Source organism: Euprymna scolopes, chromosome 1 (genome assembly GCF_053919585.1).
Source record: "Euprymna scolopes isolate OS-2025 chromosome 1, ASM5391958v1, whole genome shotgun sequence".
NCBI lineage: Eukaryota > Metazoa > Mollusca > Cephalopoda > Sepiida > Sepiolidae > Euprymna > Euprymna scolopes.
In genome coordinates, this window is record NC_136482.1 from 78038951 (window position 1) to 78061940 (window position 22990).

A 22990-nucleotide genomic window follows, 5' to 3' on the forward strand; every position below is an offset into this window, starting at 1 on the left:
TGAAACAGGCGAATGATTTTTCAAATTTCTGATCAAACCTGATCTGTTACTTTAAGAAATAGGATAATCTAATCTAGTCTTCGATTTCGTATATATATGTATATATATATGTATATATATATATATATATATATATATATATATATATATATATATATAAACAACCGCTTCTCGTTATAACCGGACGCACCGATAGGAAGGGCTTGAGTAGAAAACAGCTAAACACCAACTTTTCGGCGTTATTTTGTACAACATGCCAATTGAAATAAAAAAGACTGGTCGGCGAATTGAAAAGATATCCAGAAAAATCGGAAAAATAATAACTCTGACGTGTTCAATCAGATGTGTTTGAATAATTACTTGCTGCATATATATATATATATATATATATATATATATATATATATATATATATATATATGTGTGTGTGTGTGTGTGTGTGTGTGTGTGTGTGTGTATTTCTGTGGAAATATTCTTTATTGACTTATATTTCCTTTTTATATATACCAATCCTTATTTAACAAACTCAATGTAATTACAGAGCATATAATGAATCAATGACAAAAGTCCATATTCCAAATTTCATGATGTTAACCATCTTAAAATTTATTTATTTAATTCAGTTGAAAACATTTCAAAATGGCGTAATGAAAGAAAACTGTAAGGTATTCGCAGCTTCTCTTCTAATTTGCGGATTTCTTAATCATATCCAAACGCATTTTATTTCCTTTTGGTGAATTGATTGTTGCTATTTCTTTTGAACAATTATTGGTAAAATAGATTCACTGATTGATATAATAATTAAGCGATTGATTTTGTGCTACGAAACATATACTGACAAGAATTATAAGTGTCAACTGAATTAAAAGAAATAAATTGTAAGATGGCCAACATCATGAACTTTGGGATATAGACTTTTGCCATTCATTCACTATATTGCTCTGTAATTACATAGAGCTTCTTAAATAAGAAAAAGTATATACTATAAGAAAATAAAGTATATTTCAACACACACATATATAAGTACTTAATTTACTCTCATAAATTTATATACAAAATTAAAGATTTATGCGTAAACTTTAAGTATTTACTTCAAAAGTGCTCAATACGTTGGTAGAGCTAGTTAGTAAGTTATAAAATGTATATGGGGATTAAGCTACACTGAATATTCCGCGTTTCATCCACTCTAGGATTCTTCAGGCTTATGCGCGAACTCTGTGGTTGTTTGTCGTTTTTCTATGCGATGCGCATCTCTGTTGAGATTTTAGTTAGCCAATCAGCTTTCTAGTATCCACCGCGTCCTTCTTATCAGCCAATGAGCATGCATTTATCGGACAAAGGCCTATTTGACCTCTGGTTTACCTGTTCCTTATATATATATATACATATATAATATCAAATAAATTGTAAATAATATTTTATTTAAGAAGATTAAATACTCTTTGAAGCTATCAAATGAAAACCTTTAGAAATTAAAGCAAGATTGTATTAACGATTTTGCAATATTTTAAAGCGACGTTATACAATCACCATATGCCTAAACGATGCTTTAATAATAATATATAAATCTCAACATGAAAAGAGTACCGGACAACGCCGGTATGTATAAACATGTTTAATAAAATGCTGACTATAAATGATTTTTTTACAGGAAGAAACTCAGTGATATTTTGAATATTGAGGCTTTTTTTTTTCGATTCTTCAGTTATTCCTTGTTGGACGTTCAATTAATTCCTGCATTTATTACTCGTTTCTATTTTACAAGTATTATTTGTTGTTATATGTTTTAATGTAATCTTTTTGTGAATCGCTTCATTACGTCTTGGGGTTTATCTCTAACGTTTTAATTTTCTATTTCCATTAGCTTCCGGAGATAGCAGTAATGAATGATTTTACTACTTGCCTTTGAATTTCAAAAACGTATTAGAAACCATTTAATATAATTCTTATGCGCCAACATCCAAGAAGTGAACACAAAACACACGCATTACACTTGAAAGATTTCAATATTATAATACCTTCTAAAATCCGTTTTTATTGCAATATTTTTACTTCTTGTGAACGCAGGTTATCATTAATAGAATTGTTGTTAATCTTATTAACTTCTATATTACTGTTATTTTTATGTTTATTTTTTATTACAGGTATTTTTATTCGGAATAATATTGAAAAAAAAAATAAAGAGTTAATATTTGTTATGCATTGTTTTTTTTATTCAAAATAACAAATGATTTTATTATAAAATAAGCTGTTTGTGAATAATGCCAAAATCCATTTCACAGTAAATAATTTCCGACTATACGCTAGGAATGGCCAAATACTTGATGTTCAAATACTGATTTTTTTTCTTTAACTCTTTGCCTGAAAAAAATAAAGAGTGCAACTCTTTTTTCTTTTTTTTTAAGATTCGTATTGTACTAATACCGTTCTTTCACTGATCCAAACTCCAGAATGACAACAAATCGAATAAGTATTACTTGAAATAAAGAAAAAAAACAGCAATATATTTACAGCAAAAATAAAACCTGGCATCAAATAGTTTTAACCGGTATACAATTTTAATAAGACTACAGTATTTGATTGGTCGGGCTTAAGATTTCGCACTATTATATAAAATACGTTAATTTAAGTGCATGTGTGACGTAGTTATCGTAACATCTAACTAATCGTAGCATCAGCAAACAAATATAACATCAGGTCAAAATATCGTGAACAAAAAAGTGCGTAAATAAAGAATAAACGTAAAAGAATACACATGTCTTACTACACGAAGCTTGTGTGGCTAATGCCTAAAGTCCTCTTAGAAAGGTAGACCGACTAGTTGTATCAACAGACATTACCTTTAAATTTCAACACCAAAGTGAAAAGACATTGCTCAAAACGACAAGCTACTACCAAAGTGTTGACAGGGTATCCATCAGAAAACATATTAATGATGCCCCTTGAAAAGGAAACTTTTCTCTGCCAGCTGAAGAGTGCAAATGATCCAAAGGGGGCATCAAAGCATATGTTCCCACACAGAAGTATTATAGCAAACCACACTCCCTCTGATGATTCACTTCAAACTGCGCAAAGACCAATGAACAAAGAGAGTTTGTATTCCTCTTGTTTGTATATGATGAGTCAAGGACAAATAGGCAAATATTAATTGAAGCTAGAAATCAGCGTGAAATATCCACAGGCAAAATTAGGTATGCTGAGATAACCAGAAAACGCATAAAATCGCAGAGCTTAGTAAGTAGACTCGTACAGCAACCATAATGCTAAATCATTTTCTTTAACTTTTAACATGAGGATCTAAAAACAATTAAAAAGTTTTGGTCAGAAAATTAAATATTTAAGTATTTACTTTTTCAACGTCTTAAATAATTTATATAACAATTTTTCCCGTCAGTATAAATAATAACGCTGAGCATTCTTTTTAAATACTTTTTGAGTGTTGTGTAGCATATGTTTGCACTGCTAAATCGTATTTTTGCACTGTTAAAGCGTGTTTTTGCACTGCTAAATCCTATTTTTGCACTTCTAAAGCGTATTTTTGCACTTCCTAAGCGTGTTTTTGCACTGCTAAATCGTATTTTTGCACTGCTGAGTGTAATTTTGCACTGCTAAAGCGTGTTTTTGCACTGCTAAAGCGTGTTTTTGCACTGCTAAAGCGTGTTTTGCACTGCTAAATCGTATTTTCGTACTGCTAAATCACGAAATGTTATCTGATTCTCTGTATCATTTCATGTTAATTTGAAAACACTCAGATAATGTGAAAATATCGATAATATTTTTGCGGTATTATCAGCTGCTTTTTGTAAAAACAGTGCCTACATATGTTTTACGAGTAAAAATGTGTTCTGGAAAACAATATATATTTATATCGCTACTGTAAACTAAATGGTGGGAATTGCTAAAAATAAATACACGTAAAGTGCATGTTGTTTGGCATTATTCAAACATCAGGGCTTAATTTCGTTTCTTAAACTCATGGAATGTGCAGTAGTCAACCATCAGGTCTGCGTCCTAGTGACTTTAGTACCTGCTTTCCATCATGAATACATAGAACAACGGAATTTTTATTCGCAGAATTTGTTTCACAGAAAATAACACAAAACTTTAAAATTCTTTTTTGTAAATTATAAACATTCTGCCTCTTTGATCGATCATGCAGAATTTCCCATCTGGTCTGGCGTCATTTTCAGTAGCTTGACTGTATATTTACCTATCTATCTATCTATAAAACGCGACGTTTTTCGTTCAAATTTTTATTTATTTTATATTTATATCTTTTGTTTTGTAAATTTACACTAACTTTTTTCAATTATATCAAATTTATTTGTTTAACATATATGCACAGATGCTTGTTTATGTATGCATGTATGCATAGTTATATATATATTTGCATATTTGTATATATCTAGGTATACTGAAAGCTATAAAAACTATTATTTAATAAACTTTAATATATTAACGTATCAAGATACAAATTAATAATTGGTTTGATACAATCAGTAAGTACAAACGCATCCATAACTCAACTAAGTGCATGGAATATCTGCATACGGTATATATGTGTATCATCCTGCATATTTGTATATATGTATATTTATGCTTCTGCATGTGTATGCATGTGTATATGTCTTATGGGTCTATATATGCATATATATGTGCATATGGTGTATAATTGTATGTGCGTATGCATATATATATACATATATATATATATATATACTTCATAATAAAATTATCCAACAATCAGCTAGTATGGAAAACTGTGATCATACGATTTACAAATATTACTGGCAGTAATATTCTATAAGTATTACCCCATCTAAATAAGAATTGCTCGCTGTACAAGATAGAGCAAATAAATCAAATTTTAGTGATTCTAAGAATTTAAAAACTTTCTAAACAAAATATATAAATAAAAATAAAGAAATAAAAATTGAACGAATAACCTCGTGTTTTATTGGTAGATAATATGACCAAATTCAGTTAAACTTTTAGTCCATAGTCAAGACACTTTTAAATGACTTGAATTATAAAATTATAAATATCGTCTTCTAACACCATTGTTTGTTACATGTCAACTGTTTCAATCCTCTCTTTCGCCCTATTAGTGGATTCATACACTGCTTTACATTACCTTTTTCCTCTTATCACTCTCTCTAAACCTTCTTCAAAAATACCTTTTACCACCACCCCCTACTTTAACTGAAATTAGATTTTTTAATTAAATCTAAATCCATAAAAACATTAACCTTGCTTTAGGCCAGTCATGGCAAAGTATATTTGTTCTCTTCTAAAATTGAAAATGGTATTTTTAAACCTTGCCTGATGAGATCATTTATGATTGAAACGGTCTGTACATCGTAGCAAAATATGACTGTATTTGCATAAAGAATACTAATTTATATATATATATATATATATATATATATATATATATATATATATATATATATATATATATATATACTCGGGTTTTTTTATATTCAAAAGTAATGGACTAATGAATTCAACGAGGTTGTTAGATAGTGCTCAATAAAAAGAACTGATAATACTTGTTTATTGTTATATAAACACGCTCACATCCCGCTGAACAAATAGCCACGTGTTTCAATCAAACAACAGATATCATCAGGCAGCGACTTGACTATTCAAAAGTTCAATGAATAACCTTTTGAATAGTCAAGTCGCTGCCTGATGATATCTGTTGTTTGATTGAAACAAGTGGATATTTGTAGCAGCTGGACGTGAGCATGTTTATATAACAATAAACAAGTATATATATATATATATATATATATATATATATATATGAATATATATACTAGTGTGTTGCCAAGTGTTGCCCAATCATACAGTACGCTTAAGCATGATATTTTAATATATGCAGATTGCATATGTATAATAATGAAATCAACCCTCTATATAATATTATATATATATCGTGTAATACTTTGCCCGGTGGACTAATCCGCAATAAATAAATAAATGAATAAATAATAAAATAAAAATAAAAAGATAAGAATTATAATGTCGTTCATCAAATTCCGCCTGTGTATGTTTACAGTATCACCTCAGCTCTGGACAAGGACTTCTAATTAATGTTCAGTTTTAAAATAAGCAAAGGAAAAAAATGATTTGCAAAGATCTTTAATGGTACTTATTCTTTTATCGTAAACTGAACATATACTAATAAGAAAAAAATATTACATGCCGGCTTAAACACGGGATCATTCGATCCGCAGTCAAATGCTCTGCCACCGAGCTATATCTCCAGATATCAATAATTATGTTTTTTTAAGAAAAAGTATATTTCAACAATTATATTATCTCCCTTGTCGGTGTAACGTATAAAACTTTTCTTGTGAAAATTCTTCTTTTTTATTTATAAGAAAAAAAACAAAACTTTTTAATGTAAGATTTTTAGATTTTTTATATTATATCTAAAAACATTGCCAAAAATATGAATCAATTTTGTTTTAAATTTGCATAAGATTGTTTGTGTGAAAAATATTCGTCTTCATAATTTATAAACTTTTTATATATGTTGAGGATTTCTAGTTAGCCAATCAGCTTTCTAGTATCCACTGCGCCCATTCCTATCAGCCAATGGGCATGCATTTTATCAAACAAAGGATCTGTTTTAGAACTAGGTAAGTGGTTTTAGGAAGACGTTCTCCTTTTTTTATACATATAAATATACCTATGTGTCCACACATACATGCACATATATATACATATATATATATATATATATATATGTGTGTGTGTGTGTGTGTGTGTGTGATCGTTTATGTATATTCATGTTTATTTAATTTATTTATTTGTTTGTTTTCTATTTTTATTGTTAGTTTTAAAGCTATTTTGTATCGCTATCCTAGGGTAAGTTTTATTTTGTGAACACAGTTGTTTGCTATTTCCCGCCTACAGTTTAATAGATTTTGAGGTTCTTTAAAGTACAGGATAGAAAATTTTTCATGGAGGCATAATTTACATGGGTAGTCTAAATGTCTGCATGTGGTACCTTGTCTCATTATTTTCCATTCGACTACCGGCGAATGTCCGCTTTCTTTGAGTTCCCAGTATTTATTCGCTAGTGTTGTTTTTATACGGTGTTTTTTTATTTTTGAATGTGCTTTTGTGGTCATAGTATCGGGTGTTGAAATCTAAGGAAGTCATGCCTATGTAATATTTCTTGTTAATCGGGTTTTCTTTCGCAAATATTGTTGCTTGATAAACTACGCTTTTTGTTTGGCATTTATTTTGGACTGGGCAAAGTGTGCGGTGTCTACAATTGCATTTATCTTGTTCGTTATTAGTATTTTTATTTATGGTATGTTTGTTCTTGTCCGGGGTTGGTTTGTTATTATTATTATTATTATTATTATTATTATTATTATTATTATTATTATTAATATTATTATTATTATTATTTCTGCTAGTGTTGGTTTTCTTTCTGTCATGGTGTCTACTTTTTTATTGTTTATTTTGTTGTTGTTTACATTGTTTTCATTTAGTATTTTGGTATTATGTGCTTTAATTATCATCTCTAAATTTTTGCAACAACTGTAAGATAACGTCAAGGTATTTTTATTGAAGATTTTGTGTAAGGGGTTGGTTGCGGGAAAGTGTTTTTCAATAAGATCTAGAAATTTCTTGCCAAGTTTTGTTTTTAACATTTGATTGTATGGGGCCGTATACCAAATTTTAGTTCTTTTTCTTCTATTTTTAATTTTATTACAGTTGTTGGTGTTTTGTTGCTCATATTTGATATCGATATTTTTGTAAAAAAGGAGAACGTCTTCCTAAAACCACTTACCTAGTTCTAAAACAGATCCTTTGTTTGATAAAATGCATGCCCATTGGTTGATAGGAAGGAGCGCGGTGGATACTAGAAAGCTGATTGGCCAACTAGAAATCCTCAACATATATAAAAACAAGAAGCTACCGCAGAATTCGCGCATAAGCCTGACGAATCCTATAGTTGGATGAAACGCAGAATATTCAGTGTAGCTTAATCGCCATATATATTTTATAAATTACTAACTAGCTCTACCTACGTATTGAGCACTTTTGAAGTAAATACTTAAAGTTTACGCATAAATCTATACTTTCGTATATTAAATTTATGTTAATAAATTAAGTAGTTATATATATATATATATATATATATATATAGTCTTATTATATTTAGGAAATAATTATCATGAGTCGCTACAATAAATTTACTGTTTCAGTCTTAAATACACCGTCAGGTGACAAGAGACCTCTGATCTTTTCAAGGCTAGTCAGTCAATGAAAATTAAAATAAAATAAAAAATTGAATAAAATAATATCTTGCACTATTTTATGGAACACTATCAATAACTCTGTTGAAATAAAATGGTGGTTACCTTTGGAATGTTTTTACTTTGAATATATATATATATATATATATATATATATATATATATATATATATATATACATATATATATGTATAACTTGAAATCTGAAATATTTTAATTTATTTTTATTTTGAAACCCATTTACTCATAGTTTGACAATAATTATGTTACGATATATCAGCAGTTTTCTTAATAATGTTGGAAACAATCTGTTCACATATTTTATGAGTAAAATACTTATTCATGTAGATGTATGCTTTTTCATTGCTTTTTATTGAGTAGATGCATATTTATTAATATACTATACAGGATGTCCCGATAAAAACTATACATTCTTTAAATGACCATAAAACCAACATTTATAATAAGAATGAAATGTTTCATACATCAAAATACTGTGAACAAATATAGAGACCAGCCGATTATCGAAAGTGTTCAAATCATTTGCCATTGTGATCTATGAACAGCTGATAACGCTCACTGATTGAATCGAAAACGTTCCTAATCAGTTCAATTGGTATGTTAACAAATCTTTTTTCAATGGTTACTTTTCACTTATTCATTGTAGCTCATTTTGTGGTGTGAACCCTGTGTTAAGCATGCTCGCCACCCTCGACCCCATAAAGAGGAAAATCCAGGAGGAAGGATATAATCCGGTTAGTGTGGACAGTACCCGATACTTTGACTTAACTATCTGTTTCGCAAGTGACTATACAGATATGCTCTTATGTCATGGTGATAGGGGCGCGTGCTCTATCATGTTAGAAGTGGCATTCTTTAGTCCTAAACATCTCTAGGGAATGTGGCATAGCATATTCATGTAGCAAGTTGAGAGAATTTAAGGAGTGTTTGCATTTATTTGGACACCCTATATTTATGTTTTAATCAATTTAGAGATGTAACCTAAGCAGATAATAAAACTGCGTATAGAACTGACTGAAATGGAATCAGTATGCAGCACGTTATATTTTTCCATATAATCAAATTAAATATGTACGAAACACGATATTTATATTCTAGTGTTCGAAATAGAACAAAATGAACTCGTAAGAAAACAATTTTTGAACGATAATGTGTTACTGTGAGAGATCTATTGAAAATGTTTTTTAACAAAAGATTTCTTCTTTACACCAAACTTTATTTTTATTAGTTTTATAACTTCTCCATTTGTATATTATTGTTTATACTTTATTATTGCTTTCAACTAATGCACTAGCCAGGACAAATAAAACATAACAGTATATTTTCTTGCTTTTTTTGTAGCCTTGGGTCATTTTCATTACAAGAAATAACTTTAAATGTCTTATTTTTATATAGAAAACCAACGAATACTAAAATATTTTGAGTCTTGTTTTATTTTCGGTTATAAAGTAAAACAAAAATAACTAAATGTTATATACACACACACACACACACACACATATATATATATATGTGTGTGTGTGCGCGCGCGCGTGTGTGTAAATATATATGAATGTATATGCATATATTTATAGGTATAAAATGTTTCTCTGATTGTGAAATGCTTTCAGTTTGACATTTAGAATTTTTAAATTGCATTAGATATACTCAGTGTAAGGAAACATGGTGGTAGTTGAATGGGAGGAGAGTCTCCCTAATTCAACTATTATGACAGAAATGACTTATTCGAATCAATACAAAATACATACAGAATACATAAAAAAGGGTTTGGATACAACTAACTGAAAGTAATATATATATATATATATATATATATATATATATATATATATATATATATATATATATATAATTATGATTAGTTTTTTTTGGAAAAAGAATTCCAGCAGAGTGCTCAATTAAAAGGAAAATCCAAATTTTAAGAGCGTACTTATATTTTGTGTACAGAAAGTTGTTAGTTGAGACAGATCATTGGTACCGTCGGTTTCAAGCCCGATAATAAGGCCCGTTTAAGGTATCCTTATCAAGCTCTCTTCAGCCAATATTCGTCTATCTTATAACCGGAAGTGTGAAGTATATATACCTCGCGAATCCACGTTCAAATCTCGTTTTGTTTAATTCCCCCCCCTTTTTTTTTTTTAATCTATATATATATATATATATATATATATATATATATATATATATATATATCGGGTAATGTAATACCTAATTTTCAACTTTGAATTATTTAAATTTAAGATCTAATTTCGAAAAAATGTTTTTTTATATGAATCGATTTTAATTTGAACCCCATTTAATTTCAAAATCTCTTTCCTTATGTATAAAAACTTCAAAATCTGTATTGGTATCGGTTAAAAACTTAAAAATTCGTTTAATTATATAGAACATTTAAAAATTTCCAAAAATACGTTTAAAGTTTAAAAAAATATATTTTTAATTATATCGAATCACGTTTAAAAATTTCGAAATACGTTTAAAAATTATTTTTAAAAAACACAAATCTTTCAAGGTTTGGGGAAGTGAGTATTTATGTATCCTAAGTGAGTATTTATGTATCCTAAGTGATTTCCCTAGTTTATTAACATTATTATATTTTTCTATAGTTTTAAATTCGAAATAGATTATAAATTACATTTATAAAATATAATTTTTTTTTTTTTATATATATGACATTAATTAAAAATCTATAATATAATTGCGATTAAAATCCAAGTTTACCGACTAATTATTTATGTATTTACAATTTTTTTTTCCTTATATATATATATATATATAAACAGCATCTAAGTGTTGTTCTTTTCATTGATCCAATTTATTAGGAGCCCCTTCCTTCTATGTATGCAACTTTTCAAAGCTTCACTCCTCACATTTAAACATTTTATTTTTGGGTCATGAATGGACCGGAGGATGTAGTATTTCTCTGCGTTACAGAGTGAGCATTGACTTAATTCCGGGACGTATGCTGGTCTATGCTCTATTTTTCTCCATTTTATGGAAAAGGGTGTATTTTTTTCTTTAAGCTCCCACACGCGGGTAGCTAATGCTGTATTCATCCTTGTTTTAGCTCTAAAGGAGCTCATATGTGCATAATATCTTTGTTTAAATTGGCCTTTTGTCATACCTATATATATTTCCGGTATATTTGTGGATTGTTCCGTTACTGTGGCCTCATAGACAAGGGATTCAGCTTTACAATTACCCTCCAATGGACAGCTATTTTGAGAGAAGAAAATACACAAACCCTTTCACAAACTAAATGAAAAACTCATGTATATAAATAAGGGTTCATGCCACCCACCCACAGTGTTTAAAAATATGGTAGCGAACATTAGCCAAAGGATTTCACGGCTTTCTTCGAACGCTGAAGTGTTCGAGAAAGCAGCACCATATTATAATGACGCACTGCATCAAAGTGGGTTCAATGAAAACATAAAATTTCAACAAACCCAGAATAAAGAAAATATAAAACGAAAGAGGAAACGGAAAATAATCTGGTTCTTACCTCCGTTTTCATTGAACACTAAAACTAGAGTAGGGCATTGTTTTCTTAGCCTTCTAGACAAACATTTTCCAAGAACACATAGACTACATAAACTTTTTAATAGAAACACGGTGAAAGTTAGTTACTCGACAGCTCCATCAATAAAGTCGATAATATCCAAAGAACCAAAAAAGATAGATAACGCAGGCTGCTCTTGCAGGACCAAAAATAGCTGTCCATTGGAGGGTAATTGTAAAGCTGAATCCCTTGTCTATGAGGCCACAGTAACGGAACAATCCACAAATATACCGGAAATATATATGGGTATGACAAAAGGCCAATTTAAACAAAGATATTATGCACATATGAGCTCCTTTAGAGCTAAAACAAGGATGAATACAGCATTAGCTACCCGCGTGTGGGAGCTTAAAGAAAAAAATACACCCTTTTCCATAAAATGGAGAAAAATAGAGCATAGACCAGCATACGTCCCGGAATTAAGTCAATGCTCACTCTGTAACGCAGAGAAATACTACATCCTCCGGTCCATTCATGATCCAAAAATAAAATGTTTAAATGTGAGGAGTGAAGCTTTGAAAAGTTGCATACATAGAAGGAAGGGGCTCCTAATAAATTGGATCAATGAAAAGAACAACACTTAGATGTTGTTTATATATATATATATAAGGAAAAAAAAATTGTAAATACATAAATAATTAGTCGGTAAACTTGGATTTTAATCGCAATTATATTATAGATTTTTAATTAATGTCATATATATAAAAAAAAAAAAAAAGTATATTTTATAAATGTAATTTATAATCTATTTCGAATTTAAAACTATAGAAAAATATAATAATGTTAATAAACTAGGGAAATCACTTAGGATACATAAATACTCACTTAGGATACATAAATACTCACTTCCCCAAACCTTGAAAGATTTGTGTTTTTTAAAAATAATTTTTAAACGTATTTCGAAATTTTTAAACGTGATTCGATATAATTAAAAATATATTTTTTTAAACTTTAAACGTATTTTTGGAAATTTTTAAATGTTCGATATAATTAAACGAATTTTTAAGTTTTTAACCGATACCAATACAGATTTTGAAGTTTTTATACATAAGGAAAGAGATTTTGAAATTAAATGGGGTTCAAATTAAAATCGATTCATATAAAAAAACATTTTTTCGAAATTAGATCTTAAATTTAAATAATTCAAAGTTGAAAATTAGGTATTACATTACCCGATATATATATATATATATATATATATATATATATATATATATATATATATATATATATATAGATTTTAAAAAAAGGGGGGGGGAATTAAACAAAACGAGATTTGAACGTGGATTCGCGAGGTATATATACTTCACACTTCCGGTTATAAGATAGACGAATATTGGCTGAAGAGAGCTTGATAAGGATACCTTAAACGGGCCTTATTATCGGGCTTGAAACCGACGGTACCAATGATCTGTCTCAACTAACAACTTTCTGTACACAATAAATATATATATATATATATATATATATATAATATAAAGATTAATGTGTGTGTGTCTCATCACGAATAGGCTCCTATATGGTTGACTATTTTAAAAAACTGTTTGCATATAATAATAGAAGATGTGTCGAGACATAGACATGGGTATGTATTATCTGGCAGAACGGTTGTTCATTAAAATTGTGGGGTCTGCGTTCGCGCCTGGTCCACAAAGTATGGAAATAAAAAAATTAAAAATTAAAAAAAAATGTTTACAAGTGTTTTTGATATAGATGTACATAAGAATACTTTGATAAATATGTTTTAACTTAAATAGGGATATTATAATAAAATTGTGGGGTCTACGTTCGCGCCTGGCCTCCATAGAATGGAAATAGGAACACACTTTAATAAAGACTTTTCATATCTATTTCCGTAAGTATACTTTGATAATTACCTTTCAGTTTGAAGAAATATGCTATAATAAAATTATGGGGTGTTCCTTCGCACCTGACCTCCATAGAATGGAAATATGTCACAAAGTTTAACAAGTTTTTTTTTTAATATACATCCACAGAAGATTGTGATAAGTGTTTCAGTGTGAACAGGCATGGTATAATAAATAACGGAGTTTATCTATTATATTTTTACTTTCATCATAGTTTGCTTTGGTTTTGATACCCCCAAATTCGAAGCTATCTTTTTACAACCTTTCCTTTTCATAACCTATAATACTTTCATAAATCAGTCCATTATCTGTAGGCTGTTTTTGAACCCAGTCAACCACGGGCACCTTTGCTAGTATATATATATATATATATATATATATATATATATATATATATATATATATATATATATATATGCGTATATATATACGCATATATATAGAGAGAGAGAGAAAGAGAGACAGACAGACAGACAGACAGATTGGCAGATAGGTACATGAAGGTATATCTATATATATATATATATATATATATATATATATATATATATATATATATATATATATATATATTAGTGATTCCAAAAATGTTAGTTGTTTCTATACGATTAGGATTCCCTTCTAAATTCCTGGTTTCAATGCAATTTCCAATTCAGATTTGGATTCTTTTTTCATTTCTAAATAGAAATGCGTTTCATTTTGTTACGTTTCATTTTTGTTTTCTAAAGATAAAAATACAGCTCGAATATTTTTAAATTGATTGAAAATATTCGAGTTGCATTAGCTCGTCTTTAATTGACAAAATGCAGTTTTAAAATAATTGACGATTTGTATGCCTAATAAGATGTAGGAACAGAATAGTTTGCAAAGCCACTTTCTCATTTTAAGAACGAGATCATAAATAATATTGTTGCAATTTAGAAAACCATTCATAACATGAGAAAACACGGGTACGTTCTAAAATATCAATTTATTTTTATGTTCTTTAATTCCTTCGTTCATATTAATTTTAAAGGCTTTGAAAGACATACTACTAAAAGTAGATTTGTTTTTATGGCGGAAAACTATGCTGATTTAGGTCGTAAAAAATATCAAATGTTTTGTTTAAATATGCAAATTGATGAAGTAGTTTTGTTTTGTTTTCTTTTGTTTTACATGAGAAATTATTTGTTTTTGTGTGTAAACGATTCTAAAGAAATGATTAAGTCAACCATTTGCCCCCCTATACTTCCATAAGTTCCCACGACCTTAACATTTAGATTTGAGTTCAGCCCCATGCAAAACTGCTAAATAGACATACACAGAAAATTTTGGACAAATATGGTAAAACAGTCCCAAAAATAGAGTGTCTTTATTAGCCCTAAACGCGCCCATGGGGCACACCCAAGACATCGCGAAATTTTGACAAACAAAATTATATAGTAATCAGTTAGATACAACTTTTTAGAAAGTTTTATAAAAATCCAAGGCATCAATGTCTCTGATAAGTACAAAAGTAAAGTGTCAATTTTAGCCATTTTAACACGAAAGGCAACCGGAGTTTTTCCGGAAAATCCTTTCTGTTACTTTTTTACTCATATCATGTTTAATGTTTGTGCAAAAAAATTTCAAAAAATTCCAAGGCGTAGTTATTGAGAAAAGTGCGAACAGACGAACGGACGAACAGACAAAAGGACGAGCAGACAAAAGGACGAACTGCCGAACAGACAAGCTTTAATTTATAGGTCCACTCTCCATTTGTTGGGGGACAAAAATGTTTTTTTTTAATTGCTGGAAATTATATAAAATTCTATTTATATTGTTTAAAATCAAAAAGTTCTGTATATATTGTTTAAAGTTCAAAGTAAATAACATTTATATTGTTGGAAATTATATAAACTTCTATTTATATTGTTTAAAATAAAAAAAGTTCAAAACATATTGTTTTTAAATATATAATTTTTTTATAAGTTCGGTTTACTTAAAAAAGTTCTGCTTATTTAAAACTGCTAACTTCTGAAATACCGATATTATTGTTTACACATTGTTAGCATAGTAACATAAAGGTGATTAGGGAATTTGGTTCATTTTATATGATGTAGGGATCGAGAGAATTTAGCCATCCAATCTCCAATTTTGCCAGATATTTTCTATTTATAACACAGACTAACTTTTAAAAAACTATTTATAAAAAAGTTAAGTGTTGATAGTAAATAATTTAAGTTTTTTACAGGGTTTCAACGACTGAACAAGCTGTTTTTATTGATTTTAAAGACTTTTAACTGTAAATAACAGAATATATAAAAGACATTAAATCATAAACATTTGTTTTGTCTTTGTTTTAAAACGATACCAACTAGCAATGAAAAATACAAATAAAATTCGTAAAATGCCGAGATAAAAGAAGCAAATGAGATTTACAGTTTTGTTTTCAATTGCATATTTTACCAAGGACAAATGTTAGGGTTTGCTTTTATTTACTTACGTATGCGCAGAATTTCTCTAAACGAAAGCTTCAACGCCCAAGCAAGACGCCTAAAGTTTTATCATATAAAACATATGTACTATATTGATTTGTTTTACAGTAAAAAACACGTACAGATAATAATAATAATAATAATAATAATAATAATAATAATAGTAATAAAAAAAATAATAATAGTAATAATAATGAAAGAATAATGATAATAATAGTAATAATAATAATGATGATAATAATAATAATGATAATAATAGTAATAATAATGATAATATTAATAATAATAGTAATGATAACAATAATGATAATGATAGTAATAATAATAGTAATAATAATAATATTTATAGTAATAATAATAATGATAATAATGATGATAATGATAGTAATAATGATACTGCTACCACTACTACTACTACTATTACTACTACTACTACTACTAATAATAATAATAATAATAATAATGACAGCAAATTGTTAGATTAACGTCCTTAGCTAAAACACCAACAAAATGGAGATGCTAACTTTTTTGTTTAATACACGTGGTATCCTTCAAAACTAAGCGAAAAAAAAGCAATCGTTTGAAGATTTAGAGTGTGAGATATGTTTTGTATATAAATTTAACGTAAAATAATCATCATTCCCGGACTATTCTAACGTTTTCGGAATATTAATAAATTATTTGGTTTGGTTTTTCAATAGACAGAGATAAAAAAAAAATGTTGTCAAAAACAAAAATAACAAATAAATGTAATCAACGGCGAAAAGAACACTTCTGCCTAGCTGAATAATTTTTTTATATTTTAATCTACTTTAAAACGTTTATTTCGTTCGAAAACCCTAGTGTCTACCGCTATGTGCGAACAGAAAAATAGCTGCGATTTGAACCCTACATATTCGACAACTCGATAATGAATAAAAAAAAAAATAAAACAAAATACTTCTAGAACCATACCCAATATATCTTACTGTAATATACATGAAATAATATGTTAACTATAAGATCAAATATGAAAACAAAATTGAATAAAGAACGCATTTGTAAATAACTTCCATTCTTAAGACATATTTCGGTTCACTTGTACGACCGGTACCCTTGAACGTAGAACTTTTAAGTAATATACTTGTAGTCATGAGAATCAGTGGTTCTAAAAATGTCATGCAATTATTAAATCGAAGAAGCTTGGTCTTTGCACATTGAAAGTTATCATCCATTTACAAGTTTATTATACTACAAACTGGAAGGTCTTCCTCCAAGATTTTAGCCATTTTTAGATATGTGTTAATTCTTTTCTCGTTTGAGTCTCTCATAGAATTCGGTGGCAACAAAATATTTTGTCACTCTTTACATTGTCCAGAATAAATAGAGTTAAATAACGATATAATATTTTATTTTTTGGACTATTTTCATTACCAACATAATTTCCATTCATATTATTTTTAAAGCGGGTAGGAGAAAGGAATTACCCGAAATCAAGCATGTAGTAGTGGTTTTATTCTATTATCGAGGGGAAATACATATGAGATCAGAGCATCGCATTTCAAAGAGATAACAGCAGTATTTTAATTACATTCATTCACCACATTAAAACAGAACGGTGGAATTAGTCGGACGGTTATTTCTATATTTATATTTAATCAAACAGAGATTATTATTACCCTCTATAAAACGCCATTACAGAACAAAAAGCACTGGGATACGCATTAATTAAAATTAGTCAGATAATGTCTACACTTGATGCGTGTCTTCTCGTTACTATCAATTGATTTAAGTCGATGTACTAAATGCCAGCAATAATTCCGAGGAGAAGCACTCTCCAAAATTAGTCGTCTTTTCAGGTGGTAGCTAGATACTTCTTTACCCATGGTTATGCTCTTCTATTACACCAGGTTACATAATTAACACATATTTTATAGGGTCCAATTTTTACACGTGGCTTTGAGTATTCCTTTTTATCATTTCCTTTTAGTGGCAGTCATCTAATACGCAGTCATCATGTGCAAACTTCACGTTATCTTGAGTTTCAGTTTTCTTTGCCACCATTGAACTTTCTTACTCAGAGTCGTTCCACTGTTTAACCTGAGAAATTTCCGAATAGTTCTAGGATTACTTCCAAAAAAGAGTACGTTATTTTTCGCTCCGACAAAATCATTTTTTGTCGGTTCGCAAGAAAGCATTAAAATTGTTCTTTTATGTTCGTACATTTAACAATAAACCACATTTAACAATAAATCAAATTCAACAATAAACCACATTTAACAATAAATAAAATTCAATAATAAATCACATTTCACAATAAACCACATTAAACAATAAATCACATTTAACAATAAATCACATTTAACAATAAATCACATTTAACAATAAATCACATTTAACAATAAATCACATTCAACAATAAACCACATTTAACAATAAATCACATTTAACAATAAATCACATTTAACAATAAATCACATTCAACAATAAACCACATTTAACAATAAATCAAATTCAATAATAAATCACATTTCACAATAAACCACATTCAACAATAAATCACATTTAACAATAAATCACATTTAACAATAAATCAAATTCAACAATGAACCACATTTAACAATAAATCACATTTAACAATAAATCACATTTAACAATAAATCACATTCAACAATAAATCACATTTAACAATAAACCACATGCAACAATAAATCACATTCAACAATAAATCACATTCAACAATAAATCACATTCAACAATAAATCACATTATACAATAAACCACATTTAACAATAAATCACATTTAACAATAAATCACATTTAACAATAAATCACATTCAACAATAAATCACATTCAACAATAAATCACATTCAACAATAAATCACATTTAACAATAAACCACATTTAACAATAAATCACATTTAACAATAAATCACATTTAACAATAAACCACATTTAACAATAAATCACATTTAACAATAAATCACATTCAACAATAAATCACATTTAACAATAAATCACATTTAACAATAAATCACATTCAACAATAAATCACATTCAACAATAAATCACATTTAACAATAAATCACATTCAACAGTAAATCACATTCAACAATAAATCACATTTAACAATAAACCACATTCAACAATAAACCACATTTAACAATAAATCACATTCAACAATAAACCACATTTAACAATAAATCAAATTCAACAATAAACCAGATTCAACAATAAATCACATTTAATAATAAACCACGTTTAACAATAAATCGCATTCAACAATAAATCAAATTCAACAATAAATCACATTTAACAATAAATCACATTCAACAATAAACCACTTTTAACAATAAATCACATTCAACAATAAATCACATTCAACAATAAATCACATTTAATAATACACCACATTTAACAATAAATCACATTTAACAATAAATCAAATTCATCAATAAACCACATTTAACAATAAATCACATTCAACAATAAACCACATTTAACAATAAATCACATTCAACAATAAATCACATTTAATAATAAACCACATTCAACAATAAACCACATTTAACAATAAATCAAATTCAACAATAAATCACATTTAACAATAAATCACATTCAACAATAAACCACATTTAACAATAAATCACATTCAACAATAAACCACATTTAACAATAAATCAAATTCAACAATAAACCACATTTAACAATAAATCAAATTCAACAATAAATCACATTTAACAATAAATCACATTCAACAATAAACCACATTTAACAATAAACCACATTCAACAATACACCACATTTAACAATAAATCAAATTCAACAATAAACCAGATTCAACAATAAATCACATTTAATAATAAACCACATTCAACAATAAACCACATTCAACAATAAATCACATTTAACAATAAATCAAATTCATCAATAAACTACATTAAACAATTAACCACACGCAAGTGTACGTTGATTTTCACGTTTTACCTTTTAAAACATATTTCGTTAATATGCAACTAAAACAAAATAAACTGACGAAACTTTCTGTTTGATAATTATCTCGTACAACGTTTTGTCATATTGCAACAAAAAATGAGCATTTTAATTTTATTTTCGTAGAAAAGTCTAAGTCATGTCAGTAAAAACATATCTATTATATCGCAATAAAGACATTGAAGACTAGAACCAGCCGATCCTCAGATTATGAGTTCTTTTTTGTCAAAGCTAAAGATAAGAAACATTAGCTGTACCGATTTCACATGAACATAATATAAAAACAAATTTTTTCTTGCATATAATACGGTACCTACTTCTACTTTACTTTTTTAGAATATACAACTATATATTAAGGAATAATAACTTTGTTAAATTATCCACAAAATCCTCACCCATTTACGCACAATTAACATTTTTCTCTAAGCTTTCTAATATTTACTTCCAATAAGATAAGCTTTCTGTAAAGACGTCATAGAGAAGTAATCTACTGCTTTTTCTCTTTAAAGATGCTTACTTTCCTAACACGTTATAACAGCATTTTGTTTTGCTTATTGCCATTCGTATAAAACATTTACTCAATCGACGAATGCTTCCGGCACCTGTTTTTCCATTTGTAGATTTAATTCTTATTTTCAGAACTATTCAAATCGGAAAAGGTGAAACTTATTACGAAAACGTTTTACGCTTTAACAGATAAAATTTGTTGATTGCAGTGTCGCCTGCCCCGTGCGTACTAATCTGGCGAGTGGGAGATGGTTCAGAGTATGGTTCTTTTGTTGGCAATACTGGAGTTTAGGTGGCAAAATACGCTCGAATCAACTATCATTTAATAGGGACTAAATTTTAATAGTCACCTGCCCGTTACTATGTAAACATAAAACGTTATCTCAGAAAGTGACAGTTTTAAATAAGCCTAAAAAAGAGACAATAAGTAGATCTTTTGAAATTCTAATTTTAGACAACGGAAATAGAATTATTTTATAATTTTAAAAAGAAATATAGTTGACAAAATTCTTAAAATATATATATATATATATATGTGTGTATGTGTGTGTGTGTGTGTGTGTGTCTAGCTCCATATCACAACATTTGAAGGGACATGGCTGGCAACATTCGGAATTTCGAAGAATTATGGTAGAAAATACAAGAGTATTGCAGAGTGAGAGAAATGTAAATAGGCTAAGAATACTCGAAGCACTGTACATTAAAACAAAGAAGATTCAAATAAATAATATTAATTATGAGTGCAGCCGGAACATTTTGAAATGTTTGAGATAAATGTTTAATAATGTATATATGTATTTGTATATATAAATATGTTTAATACATGCAAAAAAAAATAAAATTCGTCCACTTAACTTGTAAAAAAGTTCCATGTGACTAGGAAAAATATATATATAAGTAAATTTTTAAAAAAATCCCTACATTTATTTCTACAATATGTCTGAGGATGATAGAAGTACTTCTGTCGAAAGCGCTAGCGATTATGGATCCAACATATACAATTTCGAGAAAAACTCAAAAAGGACTATTCGGAGATTGGAGAAGATAAAAAGGAAAATTATAAACAGAACAAGTCCGTGCTATTCGATAATATTTGTCTAAATGAGAAGATGCTGCCTAAATATACACAGTATGGTTATATATATATATATATATATATATATATATATATATATATATATATATATATATATATATGTATATATATATATATATATATATATATATGACAAATATAGATATTTAATAATGAATAAGGTTTGTATTCCCTGGGCAATAACCGTTTTGCCATGTTAGCGATAGTGGTATCTTAAAAATGATGTCGGTGTATACTATCTTCAGACTATTCTTTAATTGGGGAAGGCAATCAAGCAAATTCAGCGCAGTGCCAAGAGCGTAAAGTTTTATACTTTTAACTATTGCACACATTATATTCAGAACTGCTTATAATTTGACAGCAATGGAGCACAATCTGTTTCACATTTATATAAAAATGTCAAATATGCAGATATTTATTCGAACTATATATGAGTATATTTAAAATAGTATTCTAAAATGTATTCACGATTCTCTAGATAACATTTGGGGAGGACACACTAATAATATAATGTAAGTGAATGCAATATATACGATAGCATTTTGACTTAGCTTAGCCGATTCCTTATAATGATAAAACTGGATTTTCAATTATACTACTAGCGTAAAATACATGAATAAAACTTTGCGCAGCGTAAGTAACATAATTTATTTAATAGCATGACCTATGTAAGATCGGTGCATATATTTTTATTGTATTTTATAACTTAGTTCTACATGAATCAATCCGAATTCATATCTAAATAATGAATAATACACATGACTTCTATTCATGTTCTCATTCCAAGATGGACACGTGTTGGTATGTTTTATAACAGTACGACCCAAAGCCAACACGAATATCTAACTTTGGTTTCATTATTTAGATTTAAATCAATAAATAACATAAAATAAGTACTGAAACGTTGCTTTCACACTAGTTTATTTATTTAGTTACATAATTAGAATATTAATTTTTTATTAGTTTTTATCTATTAAACATCTAGATTTAGTTTAATAATTTTATATTTACACAGAAAAGTTAGAGTTATCGCTCGTAAAGCTAGAAATGTAGAGACAATAATAAGCAAATACAATTCCATTTCAAGTTAATATATAGAAATGATGTGGTCCGAATTAATGAGACAAGTGGATCAATCTTTTAAAATTAATAACTGTTTTACGCTGATAGTTTACTAAATGGGCTAAGATAATAGATTGATGGAGAATAAATGGAGAATACA

At 28.2% G+C, this 22990-nt stretch overlaps 1 protein-coding gene across 1 annotated transcript in view; it reads right to left on the reverse strand.

Annotated features, from left to right (window-relative positions):
• The window catches only part of LOC145242245 (glutamate receptor 2-like), an 815605-nt gene that overhangs the window by 19875 nt on the left and 772740 nt on the right, over window positions 1–22990 (reverse strand). The window lies entirely within an intron of this gene.